This window comes from Ceratotherium simum, chromosome 20, assembly GCF_057802395.1.
Source record: "Ceratotherium simum simum isolate JZ-2026a chromosome 20, ASM5780239v1, whole genome shotgun sequence".
NCBI lineage: Eukaryota > Metazoa > Chordata > Mammalia > Perissodactyla > Rhinocerotidae > Ceratotherium > Ceratotherium simum.
This window is the reverse complement of record NC_141919.1, coordinates 29,245,905-29,266,441: the sequence shown is the minus strand read 5'-3', so window position 1 is coordinate 29,266,441 and position 20,537 is coordinate 29,245,905. Positions and strand designations below refer to the sequence as shown.

Below are 20,537 nucleotides of genomic sequence, written 5' to 3'. Positions count from 1 at the left end.
TTCAAAGAGGCTATAGCAAGAACTAAAAAAGATATTTCTTTTTGAGTTTTATTTTGATTTTAAAATGAAGTTGAGATTTTAGGGCCAGAGTGGTAAGTGGGCACTCAGAGGGATACAACAGCAGATGCTGAGAGAGCTTTGAAGCTAGGGAAACAAGGCTCATATTTTGACTCTGCCAATTAGTAGCTGTGCTGCTTGACCCTGAATCATTTCATTCACCTCTCCTAGCCTTCGCTTTCTCTTATATTTGAGACGAGAATATTAGCATGTACTCGTAAGGTTGTTATGAAGATGAATATGTGTTAGGCACCTGGCCTCTTGCCTTTCTGTGCAAAGAAAGCATGCCATAAACAGAAGTGGCCCTTGATATTGTGAACTTTAATACTCATGATCTACCTGTTTGTCACTTAATAACATGGAATTTTTTTCACAAGTCATTTTATCTTCTGTAACATTCCCTTCTCCTACTTTGCAAAAGGAACTCTCTAAAAGTGATTAAGAGAAGGTGAGTGGTGATGAAGACAGAGGGTGGTTATGATGTCTGCAAAGTTCTTTTCATATTTTGTACATAATGGAATTTCTGGAAATTAAATCAACATTAATTATCTAGAAAAAGTCATTCTCACTGATGAGTAGAACCTGTCCTCATGTCTCTGCTATGAAGTTTAATGCTCTTAGACAACCTCCATTGATCTCAGTTTCCTTGTTTATAAGAAGACCAGTTTGAATGCCTTCCTCTCTTTGACAAACATTTACTGGAGAATAAAAAATGCTCAAGAAATAAGTTCTGCCCTGGATGAGCCCATAGTCTTTTAGGAAAAACAGAAAAAAGAACCAATAATTATAAGAACCTGGTGGGTATGGGAAGGGAGGAGTTTAAGGAGGGGCAGTACTGAGGAGAGGCTTCCCAGAGAGCGTCTGAGTTGAGTCCCTGGTTTGCTAGAAATGCAAGACCCCAGGCCGAGGGAGATGTACATGCAAGGGCATGGAGATGAGGAAGGGGCATGGCTTATTTGGGAGACCTCAACGTGTTCTGTGCCTGTCGCTGCAATGTCACAGTCCTGCTGCTGAGAGGTGAGGTGGGAAAGCTAATTACACCCTTGAAAGGCCATGACAACGTGCTAAGGAGTCTGCACTAGGTGATCTCACAAGTACTCTCAAGTCATGAAAATGATTTCCTGCCTCTACTCCTAAAGCTGCAAGTACCCTAGGACCAAATAAATTCATCTGTGTTCATGTCACTTGTGAATACAGCTTTTGGGGGAATTGTAACAATGCTGCAACAAGGGACTAGAACAGGGAGAGCCTGTCGCTGCCCAACATTATAGGGACATCTTTATTTATTTATGTATTTCTTTTTAAATTTAACAAATGGTAGTGAAAGTATTATTTGCCATGGCTTTTCTACTGGGGCTAAGCAGTTTGTCAAAAATAATTGTTGGGCACAGCACCATGTTGGGAAGTACAGAGAGGATAAAAGAGAAAGATGTAAGCATTAAGACATGACATGAACTTGCAGATTTGGCTCAGTCTTGGGGAACATTAATCTTTTAGTCATCACAGATGCAGCAATTTGAGTATTTGGCTTTAACTAAAAAGTTCAAGCATGCAGTGTGATCAGAACTGCATATTTCTCACTCGTTGAGTAAGTTTCCTTAATGGTGAGCATTCATCAGTCATCCAAACTCCAGCCAGAGGCTCATGGAGATCCTTGATTTAATTCATTCTTCATTCCCTCCCTTCCCTCCACTTCTCTCTTCCCTCCTTATCCCTCATCCCCTCCCCCTCTCTGTGTTCTCCTCCTCTCTTTTTCTCCCCCTCCTCAGCCCCCCTTTCGCCTCCCTCCTCCCTCCTCTCTCCTCCTTCACTTTTCCCCTCCCCTCCCTTCCTGCCAGTTTTGCAGAATATTCCTTCACATCTCCTTCTTTGGTATTAAACTGCACGTTTTAATATCATGGTAATAATACCTAGCCTTTCTATAGGGCTTCACAGTCTAGAAAGAGCTTTGCAAGAATAATAATGATAGTAAACATTTTATAGCACTTACCATCTTCATAACAAGTTACATATATTAACTCTTTCAGTCCTTCCAGGTAGGTACTATTACTAGTATTCCAATGTTACAGAAGAAGGGACTGAACTGAACCACAGGAAAGTTAAGCAACTTGTCCAAGATCATACAGCTAGTAAGTGGCAGAACTGGGATATGGACCCATGTGGCTTGGTGTCAGGGTCATGTTCTGACCACTGTAAATAGTTCCTTCTGATGGTTGATTACCTTCCACAATCATTTTCATTAAGGTCTTAAAATAAGACAAATTTTATGTCATTATCTATTAAGATGGTTGTATAATATTCACGAGTATTTTCTAATTCCAAGTAAGGTATACTGACCCAAATTTCTGATTGATATTTGTATTTGTTGTTTTTCAATGTCGTGGACATTCTTTGAACAACAACAAAAAGGACTTGGTTTCCTTTGGGTAAGAGGCTTTATAACCAGCCTCCCCCATCATGTACTTGTTTATTTTTAATTAAAAATTAGCAAGTTTGAAGATGATGAAAAATTACATGTAAACAGATAACTAACACTCCACTCCAACTTTGTTGAACATACAAAGATGTATCTGATTAGTTTGACTGGAAATCATCAGTTCACCAAGTTGACTCTCTAACTTTTCCTATATAATAGTGCCTGCATTTGTCTTCTGATCTTGACCAATTCTCTAGGCAAATAGAGTGGAGAGAGGAAGCGGAAGCAGATGTTCAAAGGATTGGAGGCTTTAAAGACCCAGTCTTCACTCTCAGATTACTCTTGGTATTGACTTGTTTGTGTCTTGACGTTTTAAACTATAGACCTGAGTCTACTTATTCATTTAATCCTGAAGATTAAAGAGTGAAGATGCCCTCCTCTCTGCATATCACCAAATTCCAACTTCATTTAGATAAGACCCATGATGAATGGAAAACTTATTCACTACAATAAAGTTTCGTAAATCTATTAAAATTGTATAAAGTGACATTTACCCTTAAGATTTTTAAAGCATTCTTTCATATATGCAAAATCCTCTTTTAAGTTTCCACAACTTAGTTCTTAGAAAAGCTGCTAAATCACTTGAAAAGATAGAAGCTGTTACTTCACGATCAGAAGACGTTTGCCAGATTTTAAGATTGCAGGAGTGTACAAGCTCATTGCCTACTTGTATTCATTTCCATTAGCTTCAGGGTTCATTGTTGTTATTGTTTTCTTTGTTTTAGTTCCAGCTTTTATTTCTGTTAAAGTGAACAGTATGTCAAGTGGCATATAACTTAATGAGCTGGATTGATGAGGCAGAAGTTAGGCATCAGATGAGTGATGGCACTGGGTGACCTTTTTAGAGTCTCTCTCTCTCTCTGACTCCTAGAATTCTGTTTCTCTGATGATGATAAAACACGATTAAAAGTAGATGTTATAGGAACCGGCCCAGTGGGGTAGTGGTTAAGTTCAAGTGCTCCGTTTTGGCAACCCAGGGTTTGCGGTTTTGGATCCCCGGCGCGGACCTGTGCGCTGCTTATCAAGCCATGCTGTGGCAGGCGACCCACATATAAAGTAGAGGAAGATGGGCACAGATATTACCCCAGGGCCAATCTTCCTCAGTAAAAAGAGAAGGATTGGCAATAGATGTTAGCTCAGGGCTAATCTTCCTCACCAGAAAAAAAATGGGGGGGATGTTATAAAGATGAGGTTCTGAGGTTTCCTTTTCTGATTTCTGATTGTGGTGGGGATGTCCCTGCCCCTACACTGCCGGCTTAGGTCCAATGTCTCTTATTGGTGTTCTGTAACTCGGAAGTGCAGACATGGCTGAAGTGATTGAGAAACCATAATTAGTATAGTTAATGAGCAGTGAAATGCTGCCTCCCTTAGTATTAAGAACAGTTAGGGTGCTGCATTAGTGAAGATTGGAGAACTTGGTCTTGATTTTCCCCATGGTAATTAATTGACCTCCTTGTCATTAGTTGAGACATGAAGAGAATGAACATTTTCAGCCTAAGCATTGGAGTTGGTGGGTGTTGCCGTGCAACTGGGCATTGATTTCCTTTTTTGTTCCTTTTCTATTCCCTCTATATTGATCCTTCCTGTCACAGCTCAAGGATTCTCCCATTATCTCAAAAAAAAAATTTTTTCCTATAGTTTCAGAGATTCCACTATGGAGTTGTATTTGAGCATTTCTAAAATCTTCTAATCTAATCCACCCCTGTTGTTTCACTGAAGAGAAGACATTTTGCGGGAGGTTAACTGATGTGGCTGAAGTCACCTAGCCAGTTTCTCATCCAACATTATGCAACAGCTGATGTCTCCTGGGTGAACTCCTCCAGAGAAAAACAGACTAATGAATAAAGGAAAATATTCTCTGAAAATAAAACTGTAGTAATACATGTTAAAGTCAGGTTAACCTGAAACATCAAAGAAGTTTTGCTTCCTGTATGAGAATTCAAATCACAAACAACACAAGAAATTTAGGTAGTTATCAAAGATTATGTTAAAAGAGGTGATTTTTATTTATTGAAAGAAACAAAATGGTTTTAGGTGAAAAGTAAATGTATGTGATTTATTTAACTGTTTGTCTTTATCATTTTATTATTAAGATATAATTCATGTATTATGAAGTACATCATTCTTTTTTTTTAACTTATTTTTCATTTTTGTTTATTTTTTTATGAGGAAGATTGGCCCTGAGCTATCATCTGTTGCTAATCTTCCTCCTTTTTTCCTTTTTTTTTCTTCTCCAAAGCCCCAGTAGATAGTTGTATGTCATGGTTGTAGATCCTTCTAGTTGCTCTATGCACCGCCCCCTCAGCATGGCTTGATGAGTGTGCGTAGGTCTGTGCCTAGGATCCGAACTGGTGAACCCTGGGCCGCCTAAGTGGAGTGCACAAACTTAACCACTTTGCCACTGGTCCGCCCCCACATCGAAGTATACAATTCAGTGGATATATTTTGTATTTGAATATTAAATGGATATATCATAAAGAATCATGGAAATCACTGGCTTTTTTTCCTCAAAATTTCTGCGAAGATTTATATTTTTTTTGTTTGGGTGGCTTTTAAATAACTGATGGTGGGAGCTAATGGCACTGTGGAGTTGTTTGAAAATGCTAGCATCGGAGTCTGGGGGCAGCTTGAGTAGAAGGCCAATATTAAGGAGAGATGGGTGACTGTCACTGTGTGTGTGGCAAATTTGATTTGCTCTTTGCTGTGCTTGAATCCATAATATTACAAGAGACTGCAGTCTGCATTATTTTACTTGTGCATCTTCCACTAGAATCGAGGCTTCTTCAGGGCAGTGAATGTATCACATTTATTGGGGTATCTCATAACTAACGTGGTAAATATTTCTGGAATGAACGTAAGAATCAGTTTAAAAACTGAGACAGGAATCTGGTTTGCTCTTTGCATCTCCCTCTTCCCAAGCATAGTCACATGATGTCAAGATGGACATCATTTATCAAGTTATGAATTAATATGCTTCATTAGGTTATAATGTTACTGTACTACAGCAGAGTTCCTATGGGGAGCAAGGAGCAGCAACTTCATGGACGATGATCCTCTATCTAGGTGGAGAATCTATCTTTGGCTTTCCTTGGTGGACCTCCCTTGGACAATATATTATCAGGACAGTGCAGGAAATTGAGCTCCCTGACAGTGCCTCTGTACACAGATAGGGAAGCCGTTCGTTCCTCTGCCTAAAGTAAAGCAGCAGAAGAATGCTGGTTGCAGAATTCACTTTTCTTACTTTCTGTGCCTAAAAAGAAAAATGATCTGGAGTATTCATATCTCAAGGCCAACTCGGGGGGGAAAAATCATCTTTCTTCAAAGCTAAAAATCTGCCAGGAGGTTTCACAAAGACTAGTAGTTTCAGTATTTATCTCTCTGCCGTTTTATCATAAAAATATTTGCATGAAAAGAACATCTTTGTTTCCTTAAGACTTCATCTGCTCTTGCTACTCATTTGCTCTTGAAAAGGGATATAATCTTTTTGTTTTTGATCTGTAATCATTCCCACAGCAACCAATTGTGATGCCACAGACCAAGGATTATAATTTTCGTTAGAGAATAAACAAATGAACTCTGTGAAACGAAGCCTCTCATTTCTTCCACGTATTCTTGAGAACAATGGAAGACAAATTCTAAAAATATTGGCTACCTCTAAAAAAATGTTTAAGAACATGCATGCTAGTTTCTTTAGAGTTTTGTTTCCTTTTCCAGCTTTATATTCAGTTCATCTCATGATACAGAAATTTACTGAGTTCTTACTATGTGCCAGGTACTTTGCTAGACTCTGGGGGTACAAAGATACATACATAATCCTTGCCCTTGAATTCTGAGCCTAAATGTTTCTTCAGTTTTTTAGCCAAATTTTAGGCAAAAGCTGCAATAACTGAATTTTTGTAAGGATTCCAGTATTATGCGGCTATAAGCTCTACTCCAATGTAATACGACTTGAATTTTTTGTCTGTATTTGTAATATCCACCACATGAGGAGTGATGGGATATTTTTAGTTTTCTAACATTCAATACATGGATTTAGAAATTCAGTTAGAGTGCTAGCAGCTATCTAAAATCTGTTCTTCAAAGTCTATATTTGCTAATGTCTTGGACAGAAAAATAAATCCTTCAAACTCTTAGCTTTTTGGACCCATTTTAGAGAAAATTCCTATTTCTCTTTCTCATAGTCTGTTACTTGAATGTATGCTAAATAAGATTAAGGAACAGCATTTGTTCTTTATAATGTTTCTGTGGCAGAATTTCTTAATGTTTCTCTAAACTGTGAGAACAGTTATCAAGCACAGTATTTTGTGTTGTAATTTCAACCAAAATTCCCTAACTGGATGAAATATATACCTCCAGAAAAAAATATGAGATGCTAAAATATCATATAGATTTCTTTCTGTTCTTCCCTTGTTATAAATCATTGCTTAAGTTAACCTACTTCTATTTTACTATCTATATTGGTAAAAGAAGGTCCATCTGTTAGGACATGTCCTTTATGTTTGTTACTTTACCCATATTGCTACTTATAAGATTGTTTAGCCTCATTGTATTTTGTTTGCTATCTTGTTAAATTATCAAAGCATACCCTCAAATTGGAGTAAATAAGATTTATGTGGTGTAATAAAAAGCACAGTCTATAATCTAATAATTTTTCTTAATAAATAATAGGTAATTTAAATGAACTCAAATATAATAATTTTCTTTTCCAGAATAAAATTCTGTTTACTTTTATTGGATAGCTTGAATGATAATACTTTCAGTTTTGAAAAAAAGGAGTCATTTCTATAGTAACATTACTTCTAAATAGACATATACAGATCCCCCAGGGAGGGTATGTCTAATCAAATTTTTCCAACATTGGATCTGAGAGGGATATGTTTATTCCTCTAACATACTCTGGGCCTTTGTTAATTCGTGCAATTTTAATGAACTATAGCCTAGTCAATGGGTTGTTTTCAGTAGTTGTGATAATCAAAATATATTGCTATAAAGTCAGTGAACTTAGAACTATTAGCTTTGATGGGGAAGGTAATCTGAAGAATCCATCAGTCTGTTACCTTCAGGTTCAAAATCTTTGTATACATTTTAAGACTCAGCATTGTAAATCCGGGGGTGAAAGTGTAATTACAAAAGAAATGAGTTTCCCAATTTCAAAAGACTTTCACAGAAATTGAGACAAAAATCTGAAATTGTTAAAATTATATCAGTTTATTTTACTTGCACCTGTACTGGGCTAGCCATGTTATAGACTACAAAGATATGTAGTAGACTGTGTTTCGTTCGGGAATTTACAATAGAGTTTGGGAAACAAGGAATTATCAAATGAAAAGATGTGTTATAATAATGAATTTATACAACTTTAAAAGAAGAAATGCTACAAGGCTAACCATAACTAATTTTCAAATGGTTGGTCCACACTATAACTTATGGTGGTGGATGCTTGTAAAAATGCGTGGGAAAAATCGCTAGGCAAGACTGGATTGGGACAATGGGATTTGAGCTGAACCTTAAAAGAAAGGTGGGATTTAGAAAAACAGAAATGATAAGAAAGTTCTCTCCAGACAAGAGGTATTTCAATGTAAAAAAATCAGAATTGAGAACCTCTGACATGGATAGAGAAAAACAGAGCCAAGGGCAGGAATTTAGGATGATCCTCTAGGACTATAACCAATTCAACATTTATATTGAGGTGGTGTGCACACTGAGAAACACAGCATGGCAATCCCTGACTTTAAAGAACTTTAAAGCAATACAAGAAACAGGACAATATAAACTAAGTATGAGGCAAATGTAAAAACAGTGCTATAGGTATTCAAAAAACTAATCACCCAAAGAATTCAATCAGCTATTTCAGAGGACTCCAGCAAGCCCTTCAGGTGTCAGTGTTCACGTTATCTATGTGTTTGGATTACAGTTACTGTTTCTACTTTTGTCTTTGTACACATAATGTGATAATTGTGAGCTTTCTGTTGTATTTTGTTTAATGTCTACTGCATCCTCTTAGTATAAAGACGCCTCTTTCACTGGCAAGCTACGTTTTGAGCCTGTAGCTGTCTCTCTCACAATAGTTAACAGAATACTTGAGACAAGGATGGTAATATAGGATGACAACTGTCATAATTTTTTTTGTGTTCAGATTCAGTAAACTACGGTTATGTGGTGAAGCAATTCAGTTCTTTGTTAATGACAGATTTATTGAAGACAAGCTTTCAGAAGGATTGTACTAGAAATCTTATTAAAGTGCCATCCATTAAACCATTAGAATAGTCGTTACAACTATTAGTACAGACTTGTTATTCATGAGTTATTGGTCTCTCACCATTCTCAGTAGTTTCTGCCAATACTACTCTATCCTTCACTCCCATTGTGGCTTTTCAGTTCCAAGGAATAAATGTGTATCAGCTTTCTTTTCCTGCAACATTTGTGGAGCATGTGTTTGTATGTGAGGGAGAGGAAAAAATAGGAGAGGGGATGTGGTTAGGAGGGTGGGAATGAGAGAGATCGAAATCCTGTGTCTCTTTGATACCACTCTTTTTAATTGGATAAGAGCTGTGTTAAAATCTAACCGTATAGAAAGCTATAGCTTGTCTCTCATTTTCAAAAAATTTTGGAAATAAGAAGTATTGTGGGATGAATGTATCACTAACCAAACTGAGATGTCTGGTATTTAATCTATTTTCCTTACTGTCCACAGTTTTGAAATAAGGAATTGAACTTTATGATAGTAAATTTAAAGTTTTAATTTATATATATGTATTAGAGTGTAGTAGTTAAGAGCTCAGACTTCAAAGTTAGAAATTCCTGGATTCACATCCCAGCTCCAGTACTTTACAGACTACCAGGGTGACTTTTGGAAAGCGTCTTAAACTCCTCTAAGCCTCAATTTCTTTATTCATAAAATGAAGATAACAGTATCTACCTAAATTTAAGAATTACATGAGATTCAGTGCATAATGAGGATAAACTCATGATTATCATCATCATTATCATCAAAATCAGAAGTAATTTAACCTGATTACTTCTCAATACCATTCTCTGATGAGGTTAGAGGGAGACAATCTAGTCTCGCATGGGCGCTTTCAGTATTTTCCCTTGGTCATAAATGTACACTGAGCTTTATTTCCATAGATGACCGTAGAAACCAATTGAAAAACTTGACGTGGATTTAACAAAATACCCTCCAGAGTGCTGAGTCCTATAATCTGCTCCCTCTGCCTCTAACACGATAAGAGGGGTCACTGTGCAAGTGTGAAGAGTGGTCTGCAACTCGCCTTTTCCCCCCATTTTGGAAAGTAGTACAATATTCACAGATTGAAAAATTAGAAAGCACAGATAACAAACATAAAATATTAAAATAATTGTTAATCCCCACATGCCACAGATAAGTACTGGTAGCATTTATGTATAACACTCTAGGTTTATATATATATGTTTGTATCCATATCTATCTATCTGTGTCTGTATGCAGTGTGTGTGTATATATGTATATATTTTAACAATAGTAGTTGTATAATTTTTCTTTTCACTTAGCAATAAAAGTGGACATCTTTACATCAGATACATAACAATCCAATAGCCTCATACTTTTTTTCATACTGTAAGTCATGTAACATGTCTCCTATTGTAATAAAGTTATATATATATTTTTACTATTATAAGTGATTCTACAGTGGCCGTCCTATACCTTTATCCAGGGGAAGGACCTGCTTTCCACTTTCAAGGCTTTTAGGAAGTTTCGTGCCTGACAGCACCTCCAGTGTCTAACCCTAGGAGATTGTGGATCAGTGACTAGCTTTAGCCGAAAGAAGGTGCACAGTGGGATGAATGTGAGTCACATGGGGAAGGCAAAGTGATCCCAAGCCAGGCCTTCAGACCGTGAAATTACCCTCGTAAGGTCACTTTACTCCAGAACCTGGTTAGTTTTGTAAACTTGAGGGGTTTGGGTACTGGGGACCTCACTTTCATTAGCTATGTGATCTTAATGGCCCTGTCTTCAAGCTGTGATGACTGGATGCTACCATCTTTCTGAGAGGACCAGATCATCATGGTCATCATCCTCTCTGATCCTCCAATTTCTATGTGTCTATGAGTTACTTCCTGACTAACATAGCATTTCTTTAGATATGTTAATATAGACAGATTTTTTTTTAAGAATGCTAATATGTTTTCATACTTTAGAACATATTATATTTGAAGACATGTATGATGGTTGAATTGTATAATATTCAAGCAATAGAATAAGTCTATGGTTCTATTTCCAGAGCACTAAAAACAAGAAAGAAATTATAGCATAATTATACCTCATTTTTCAATCATAGTTTTAAAATATTATGTTAAACAAAAGATTAAATATTATGTCTATAGAATTACCAAAGTATAAAGTCAGTTCTTTGACTTTGTTCTTTTCCTCCACAGTTGAACGCACATCCAGCCAGCTTATGCACCCCCACGTTCCTCCCATCCTCCACCCTGCCCCACAAGAAGGAAAAGAATTATAATCTGAATATGCTAAATTGTTCCTCCCATCCTCCACCCTGCCCCACAAGAAGGAAAAGAATTATAATCTGAATATGCTAAATTGTTGGTTTAGTAGAGACAGGGTAAATGTGTGTTAAGAATCACATGTTCTGCTCTCCTCCTTTTTGTCTGTTCTATACAGCTCCATAGATAAGTTGAACAAGTGACAGGCCAGACACCTTCTCTCATTCTGGCTTTACTATCTCATTCTTACATCAGCAGAGTAGATACATAGAGCCAGGTGTCGTCCCGTGGAAATTATCATCTTTAATTTCCCCCATCCACCTGTCCATGTGATAGAGTTTGTAAGTGAACTTAATATTTAGCAGAACCTCCATCTGTTTGTCTGTCTCTCTCTTGCTCTCTTTCCACATGGACATACTCACCTGGCTGTGATGATTGTGACACTGTATCATGAAGCTCACGGAGATCCCAAGATATAGATATGAATACAAGGAAGTTAGAGCCTGCTCTAACCTGGGGTGGTCATACAATTTATTGCCCAAACTGGGATGCTTTGAGAGTGAAAGATCGTCCTATGAATAATTAAGCTGGGATAGCAGGTCTAAATTAGGATATAAGGCCCCCCCAACTCAAACGCAGCCTAAACCTGAGCTCAATTCTGGGTTGTTTGTCCTTCCATCTGATGAGGATCCTTCCACTCTCCCCACAACTCCCAACATAGTGGCCTTGAGACCTCTGAGGAGCACAGTTGTTAAAACAAACAAACTAAAAAAATGGAAAAAAAAAAAAAAAAACCCATTGTATTAAAGTGGTTAGTTAAGGGGGCTGGCCCTGTGGCTAAGTGGTTAAAGTTCCGCGTGCTCTGCTTTGGTGTACCGGGTTCATGGGTTCAGATCCTTGGTGCAGACCTACTCCACTCATCAGCCATGCTGTGGAAGCATCCCACACACAAAATAGAGGAAGACTGGCACAGATGTTAGCTCAAGGCTGGTCTTCCTCAACCAAAAAAAGAGGAGGATTGGCAATGGATGTTAGCTCAGGGCGAATCTTCCTCGCCAAAAAATAAAAAAAATAAAAAGTAGTTAGTTAATTGTACAAACAATTACTGCTGTACAGAAAACTTGGTAATATGGTCTATACAGAATTGTCACCTGGCAAGCAGCCGCTATGTGATCCTTCAGAATAGTGAGTAGATATACGAAGGTTAGAAATCATGGTATGAAAGGCTGTTAACAGGTGTTCACTTGGAATGAATTTCACATGTGCCAAAGTCAAGGGCAGCTCTTATCAGGAATCAGGTTACAGCCAAGTGTGAACCTAGGAGCCATTCTGTTTATTTAAAATGATTTTATATATCTCTGGTCTATTCCTATAGATCTACAGGAATCTATAAATATATGTTTACTTTATAGTCACATCTTCAGAGGGGAAACTTATTTAACTATTTCTAAGGTTCTAGGGTAAAAGTCATTGTTGCCACATGTCCTACCTATAATGTGTTTCAGCCATTCATTCTACAAATACATTTTAAAATCAACTATATGCTAAACCCTAAGTATACAATATCAGATAAATTACAACCCATGTAGCAATGTTCTCAAGTGATTCCAATTTTTTCCTGAGGGCTAATATACAAAATTATCAATGTACTGACATTTTTTTAATATATTATCTTACTTGGAATAGTCTTTAATTTTATGTTATAAAACCAATATACATTTTAAACAAAACAAACCTTTGAAGTTAATGTTTTAGTTTAGAAAGAAATTAAACTCTAAAAGTCTAGATAGTATGAGTTTGTTCTAGTCTTTCTGGTTTGCTTGTCATCTGTAAGAAAGTATATGTGACACTTTGTATGGTAAATACTTTCTAAGGTACATGAGCACCGTGGGTATAAGTAGTAGTGATCAACCTGTGTGTCTTTAATTAGAAGCCTGTATTCACTATGGTGTACTGTTAGCTTACCTGTAAGGAGTAATGATATTAACAGCAAGAGGTTCTTGGTGTATATACAATGCCCCAAAGACACAGGTGGAAACTCATGTGTTTCACCTAGATAGTTGCACTCAATACATTTGAGGATGGAAAGGAGTGGGAGAGTTTTTTAAGTGATTATTTGGGATTTTCTGTATTCTATCACAGACTTGAGGAAGCATCATGTTTTCTGACTTCATTTCAGATGTGGAATTTTTATTTTTCTGAACCAGAAAATAAGATTTGAAAGGCATTGACTAGACACTCACAAAAGTTTATTCATATTTCAACTTGGAAATTCGTTTGTTTTTCCTCTCATATCTGAAAATAAATATGAGAGAGGAAACAAAGATTTAACGAAGAAGCTTTTTATTAAATGGCAAGCAAGGCATTGCTGAAAGCCTAAAATATCTGTCTACAGGATGCAAAGTAAAATAAGAGGAAAAATTAGTGTGTTTTAAAATTAGGTTAGAAATTTCTATATTAGATAAAGAAGAATTAGTGTTATCACTTAAAACTCAACTAATCAAACTTTCAAAAACCAAGATGTTGATTTATCTTCCTTATTTATCTTATACTGTTGTTCATAAAATGGTTTTCTAGTATAAGTCACACAATAGTTACAAAACCAAACTATTCATTCATCGATTGGTTTTTCTTTTGAATCTACTGTTGCACTGGATTTCTGAATGGTCAGGTGTCCAGTATTAATATATATGTAGCTACTTGTATTCTTTTTTTGTTATCTTTGCCAAAACAGTAGATCAGGTTCCAAATTGTATAGATGAGCATGTTGTTATGTAGTAAGGGAGAGGGCAGAAATGTATTTCTTTGCCTACATTAACTGGGCAATTGCCTCAGTTTTATGCTTCAATATCAAAGAAGATACACAATATTAGGGAGAAAGCAGACATTCCTTGGTTTCTGAAATTGTCTTAAAGCAGGGATGTTCTTACGCTAGTAGGTTAGTGGAGGCAGGAGAAAGTAAAATATCTACCACTCTTTTAGTGATAACTTCACATCAGGTCTTTTACATGTATTATTTCACTTAATACTTTTGGTCTACACAGATGTGTCAACATTTACAAAAGTGGTGAGGAGTTAATGCATTCATCCTGTTAATTCACTGCCAAAAGCTAGTGCCCCATTATTCATGGAAAAGAAAGGATGCCATTGTGAATTATTCAGTTAAATGCTGCACTTTGATTGCATTTAATAGATAATTTTATTTGTTATCTGTACACAATTCTTTTTATAAACATTATAATTACTTTCTACCAATTCAATCAACTTTATCTTTTTAATCAGAGCAGTTTAATAAATTTCTAATAACGTTATCTTGCCCCAAACTGTCTGGAAAATTTTTAATTCATTTTGCTTTTCCAAATAACATCGGAGATCCCAGTCTGTGAATTATATTTGCAGAATGATTCTCCATGAACCTCTACTCTTTAAGAACATCAACTATAATTCTGTCCATCCCTTCCTTATTATTCACTTTAATTTGATGTAGGAGATACATAGCTGAACCTAAAACATTAGGATTAAAATGTATCACTGCCTTTAGATCATTCCTCTAGAACATTCCCTTTGGGGACTAGGAATGTCTGTCTTCTGCCTTCAGTAGGAAATGCAGGACACATTTGCATTTCCAAGGAAATATGTCCAAGGAAAATGTTGGGCACATTAAAAAACAGAATGTTATAATAAATCTAGACTTTTAAATCTTCAGATCTTAAAGTCATATCATCTTTTTTGAACCTTATTTGAAAGGGCTCTCAAAAATAATCTTTTCCACAGCCACTCATATAAAGTAGTAAAATAGCTTATCTGCATTCTAGAGATTATGTAGCTTTGTCCTACTGAGTTGAGAAAGAATCCAGTGTTTGTTGTTGTTGTGTTGTTGTTTTTTGTCATTTTGAATCCATGGTAATTAGGATAAGTTAAATGTACAGTCATGTGTTGCTTAATGTCAGAGATATGTTCTGAGAAAAGAGTTGTTAGGGGATTTCGTCATTGTGCAAACATCATAGAGTGTACTTACACAAGCCTAGACAGGATAGCCTCCTACACAACTAGGCTATATGGTACTAATTTTATGGGACCACCATCATATACGTGGTCTGTCGTTGACCAAAACATCATTACATGACACATGACTCTACTTCTAGGAGTAAATGTTATCCTCAGAAATATTAACTTATCCTTAGTGCCAATATATAACTTAAAAGAAAATGTTTATCAAAGGATTGCCTCAAATATTTACTCACCTCATAGGGCTGAATGCTTTACTATGAGTATAGTTTCTCCTTTTTGCTTCTCTACATATCAATTCTAATAATGTAAATAAAGAAATTATTACTTTAGGTAATTTTCTATAAGTATTTGTTACATAATAATTTATGATCAGAATTTCAAATCAAACCCTTAGACAATGTATAAAGTTATTGCAATTTTATCATCTGAAGAAAAATCTTATCTGAAGAAAAAATTTTAACTATATACAAAAATAGCTGATTGAAACACTTTTTGATGCATTTGATGAGTGTGGTATGTTTATAAACTATACATATTTCCTCCATTGAAGGTGCGGAACTCCCACATCCATTCATTAGTTAACACTGAGAGTCTTGAAAAGTCTCTATTTTGATCCTTCAGTTGCTAGATCAGACGTGCTTTTATAGGGGAAAGTCTTAGGAAGTTTTGATAACTGATTGGATAAAGAGAGATAACAGAAAATGAGAGCACAAACCTGGCACTGGGATGACGTTAACAGGAAAAAGAAACACAGAGCAAACAGACCCAAGTTACATGACTTGCCAAAGCTAACCAGAGGCAAAGAGAAAGCTAGCACCCAGGGCTCCAACCTCCAGACTTGCTCATCACCATACTTTCCACCCTTCCTCACATTTTAGTTTTTAAAGCGTCATTGGATTCAACTGAACTGATGCTCTTCTCTTTGAAGAAAGTACTCATTATGCCAATTGCAGGCCTTCGCTAATTGTGCAAAATATAGCCCTTCCCAACTATGCCAACGCGGGTCTTTTTCGAACGGATACATATTAATTTACCATTTTCAAACTGGGAGAAAGAGAATATGAACGAATAAGAATGAAAAAAACCTTCATTGCTGAAATACACAGTCAATGGCAGACTCCTCTTCTAAACTTCAGAAAGGACTTGAGAATATCTGGGAACCCACTAAGAACCAAATGAGCCTACTGATGGGGAGCTATGTGGGAAGATAGGATTTCTCTGGAGGGTAAGGTCATTGAAAGTTCAATTCTCTGTAAAAAGGATGGTTAGTTTGACCCATGGTTTGGCTACTCAAGTAGCTGGTCTATTTCTTCTATATAATTAAATTTTTGTTAGTTGTTTTAAAGCACACACAAAAACAGGATGTATTTTTTTTGTGGTTTCTCTTTGATGAGTTTCCAAAGGGAATATTTTGAGGTTTTTCTCTTGGTGGAGTGAGAAGTGGAACACAGAGCAACTAGTATTGTATGGTGTTTTACACATGTGAATTATATTTTTCTTCTGAGTAGAGAAGTTGAAATTGTGCAGAATCATATTTAAAGGACTTTAAGGTGATGACTTCAGCCTCATCGAAAAATATCACTCTTCTATCAGGATGTAATTTTACTGGATGACCGTAATCTGATGTGCAAATTTATGAGCACTCTTTTGTTTTGAACTTAAGATTATAAATATAGATAAGAAGCACTATAGAGATTTTTGTTCCCAACCTTCCTTGCATTGTGTTTCAAGAGAACAATTGAAAGGCATGTGTGAAACAATCAAGGAATCTTCTCCAACTTGGGCAAAGAGGAAGCATAGCATGGTGGCTAGGCAATCAGACTTGGGAATCTGGCTTCTCTACTTACTAGCTCTTTGACTCTCTAGGGTCTTTGTGAAGATAAAATGAGTTAATATATGTGAAGCACAAAGAAAACAGTAAATGTTACATAAGTGCTAATTATTGTAACTATTGCATATAAATACTCATATTTTAATTCTGGCTTTTTATCAAGAATACAGTGCAAAATTATAAATCCATCAGTTACATGTAGCTTTTTTTCCCCATTTACCTATTTTAAGACAAAGTTCTAGTTGATTAAAAAAAATTAGAACTTTCAGACCATCAAATTAAAGACTACATAAATGCAAGGATCTACTTGAGGCTTTCCCTTTCTTCAGTTACAGGGGGATTTTTCTTCTGTTTCCTCACTGTTTTCTCAGTAAGGCAAAGCCATTGAGTTTAAGATCTGTTAGCATTAGAATGGTTCAGTCAAAAGCTATTGAGGGGAGAAGGGGGAGTGTGTCACGTGCCAAGTGGGCAGATAGGGAAACAATGGAAAATGGTTTGGCATCTTGGTAGAGTTTTAGATGCTACATAAGGTTCATCCAGTACATGAAGGGCTTTGGGCTTCAAGGGCTTTGTTGATTACCTGGAGAAACAAAAGTAAATATGATGAAGTAACATTCTCGTTTATGAATTCTGTGACAATGTAATGTACAAATTTCATATAGATTATTAAAAAAAGTCAGTTAATCAACTTTTTGTTGAATAGACCTAGCTTGCTTTATTTCCAACTTGCAAAATTCCCCTCAGGGGAGGCTGAAGAAGACCTGGGCAGGATTCCCCCTGAGGAGGGTAGAATTTTGGATAGAGTGCTGGGAAGGAGGGAGTATCCCACGGAAAGTTGTTAGGATAAACAGCCAAAAGGATGAGTAGAGATATCTGCAGGTCAAGCTCCGGAAGGAAAACCAAATACCAACAGCAGGAAGGAATTAAATCCATTAGGAGCAAGGGTGCATTTCAAGTTGTTTGGATAATTTTGGGATGGCTTTAGCTTAATTTTATAGTGGAAGGATGCATGGGTCATGGTAGGCTGGCCAAAAATATGAGGTTGAAGTAGAAATCAACTATATCACTCAAGACCCGTGTTGCTCTTTCTCCGTGTTGGCCGTTTCATTCTTTCTTGAGAAGATCTCAGCAAGAGAAGCCAGAAAACAAAGAGGCAAAGCAACTGTCATCACTAGCACTAAGAAAAGCCGAAACATTGGGTTTTGAGAATTAGGGTCTTATTCCTCCTTGATATCTTTGCCTCATTAACATGGATAATTGAAATTTGATTTTCCTCAACCAGTTTTATTTTTTTCTAAACATGAAAGATTTTCTTATACATCCCCTACTTTCAGTAGTTTTTCTTCTTTACTGAGTTTACTTCTCTTAGCATTCTGACAAGCTCCAAAATAATGACCTGTGCTGTGTATTGTTAAACGTTCAGTCAGACAGATAGATCCAGATGGATGAGTACGTGTTGCACAAAGACAAGTCAGCAGTATTTAATCAATATTTGTTTGATCCGTGTAAAAGGAGTATAAATGTAAGCTGCATCCCATCTATTTTATCATCCTTGTGAAGCCAACTTCATTTTTAAAACTTGATTTCTTATGTAATTGCCCCAGAATGACACAGGATGATGGGTTGGGAAGAAATATCCTTTGGACTGGTGAGAAAAAGGACAATTATGTTTAGGTGTGTTTCATATGTTGAGCTTCTTCATTCTACAGTGGTCTTCTGGATAATTTAGTAGCATCATGGTTTAGTAATTCCAGCTGTTAATTATCAGCTGGGCTTTGAAATCACACAGACCTGGGTTTGAGACTAAATGTATGAGTCTAGCTGTGTGAGCAAATTACTTAACCCCCAAATAGCACAGTGCCTGCCACAGAGAAGGCCCTCAGTAAGACTTATGGAATTAATCCTTCTTTACTTCAGTTTTCTTGTCTGCAAAATGGAGAAAACAACAGTACCTACCTCATAACATTTGTGAAAATTAAACAGGATACTGCATGTAAAGCATAATGACCTGGCAGCTTTTGTTATAATTATCCTGTTGCTCACAGGTCTTCTCTTCATGGGTCACACTTTAAGCCTAAGCATATGAACATATGTGACATACAACTCATGTTTCCATTACCAGTTTTTAAACTCTTCAATGTAGGTATCAAATAAATCATGCAGACGGCTGAGAATATGTGGCAAGAGTGGAAATAGACATGAGTTAACAGTGTCTTTGAGATGCAAGTTCATTAAATTAAATGCATGCCATTTTACACATCTGTGAGTGATCATAGTCTGTGTAACCAGGCCATCAGAGGGAGTATTATATTCCACAAAAAGACTGTACATCAGTGAGCTTAGAAGCTTTGGGGGATATTTGAGAGAATGATGTGTAAGAAGCTTATGTACTAAGTAATGCTCATCAGTGTGAAGTGGAATATCAGTGGTAGTTGTAATTTCAGGATCACATACTTAATTACTAAGCCATATGATAATGAGTGTTAAAGTATTAAAGTCTAGTACACTGTACATTGCAGTTTCCGTAGTCTGTTCTCTAACTCCCATGTTATATGGAAAAATTATTCCATGATTTCTCTTTATGAACTTTTCTCAACATTTATTCATCAGTTCCATTCATTTAAAAAACATTAGTTGAACCACATATTGAACCATCTTTGTAGACACAAAGATGACTAATGGTATATAGTAGGTAGGACTGTGGCTAAGGACTTCCGAATTTAAGCTGTAGGTCACCCAGAGCCTGTGGAAGTTCTTAAACAGGGACTTAACCTGTCCCAGATTGTGCTTTAGAAAGACTACTTTGGTATGAAGAATGGATTGAAGTGAAGGTTTAACGGAGGGATTCCAATCAGACATCAGATACTGAAGGACCAGATTTGGGGAGTGGCAGTGGATGGTCGATGTGAGACTGATTTGAGAAATTTTTCAGGCAGGTCTTGGTCACTGAATGGAGCTTCTTTGTGTGGAGAAGGTTCAAGGTTAACTTGAAGGCTTCCGCCCAGGCATCTGAATGCTTCAGCTCCGTTTAGCTCATGGAGTAGTTGGAGAAGAGTACATTCTGTAAAGGAGATGATGAGCTTCCCTGGAAGAACAAACTAGAAAGACCCCTAATTACATTATTCTTTAGACTCTAAGACCTGGATAATTATTTTGCTGAATACTGTTCAGTGATTGACTAGTTTATATATAGATTAGCATAGGCTAAGATAGGAAAAGGGCTTTTATGGTCCTTAGTAAGTTAGAGGCTGCAATCTGTACTGCTGAGAATTTTAGTATGTTTGGAGGGTGTTCTGTTAATAGGCTTGACTCTTTACACTGTGAGTTTTACTGTGATGCTGAATTCTATCCCTTTTAATGCAAATATTCGCATCTTTCATACGGTAACAGCTGTTGGATATGTTTTACATTCAAGTCCTACATATACACATAAAAGCATGGCAAATGCCCAGCATCAAAAACAACTGCTAAAAATTCTATTAACGTAGTGTCTTTACTTTTAAAAAAATTTCACCTGTATGTAAACCTAATTTATCATTAATTATTTCTGAAAATTGATTTTGCTCATTTAAAATCATGTTTATGTAATTACTGAACTCATATTTCCATATACCATGAAATTATAAGTCTTAAAAAAGTGTCAGTCTCCTATGATAAAAGAAAAGATGTTTTGATTTCCAT

The 20,537-nt window shown here is 36.4% G+C and overlaps 1 protein-coding gene across 2 annotated transcripts in view; it reads left to right on the top strand.

Annotated features, from left to right (window-relative positions):
- PTPRD (protein tyrosine phosphatase receptor type D) overlaps nucleotides 1-20,537 on the top strand; it is a 498,410-nt gene that overhangs the window by 405,013 nt on the left and 72,860 nt on the right. The gene's annotated exons all lie outside the window — the stretch shown is intronic.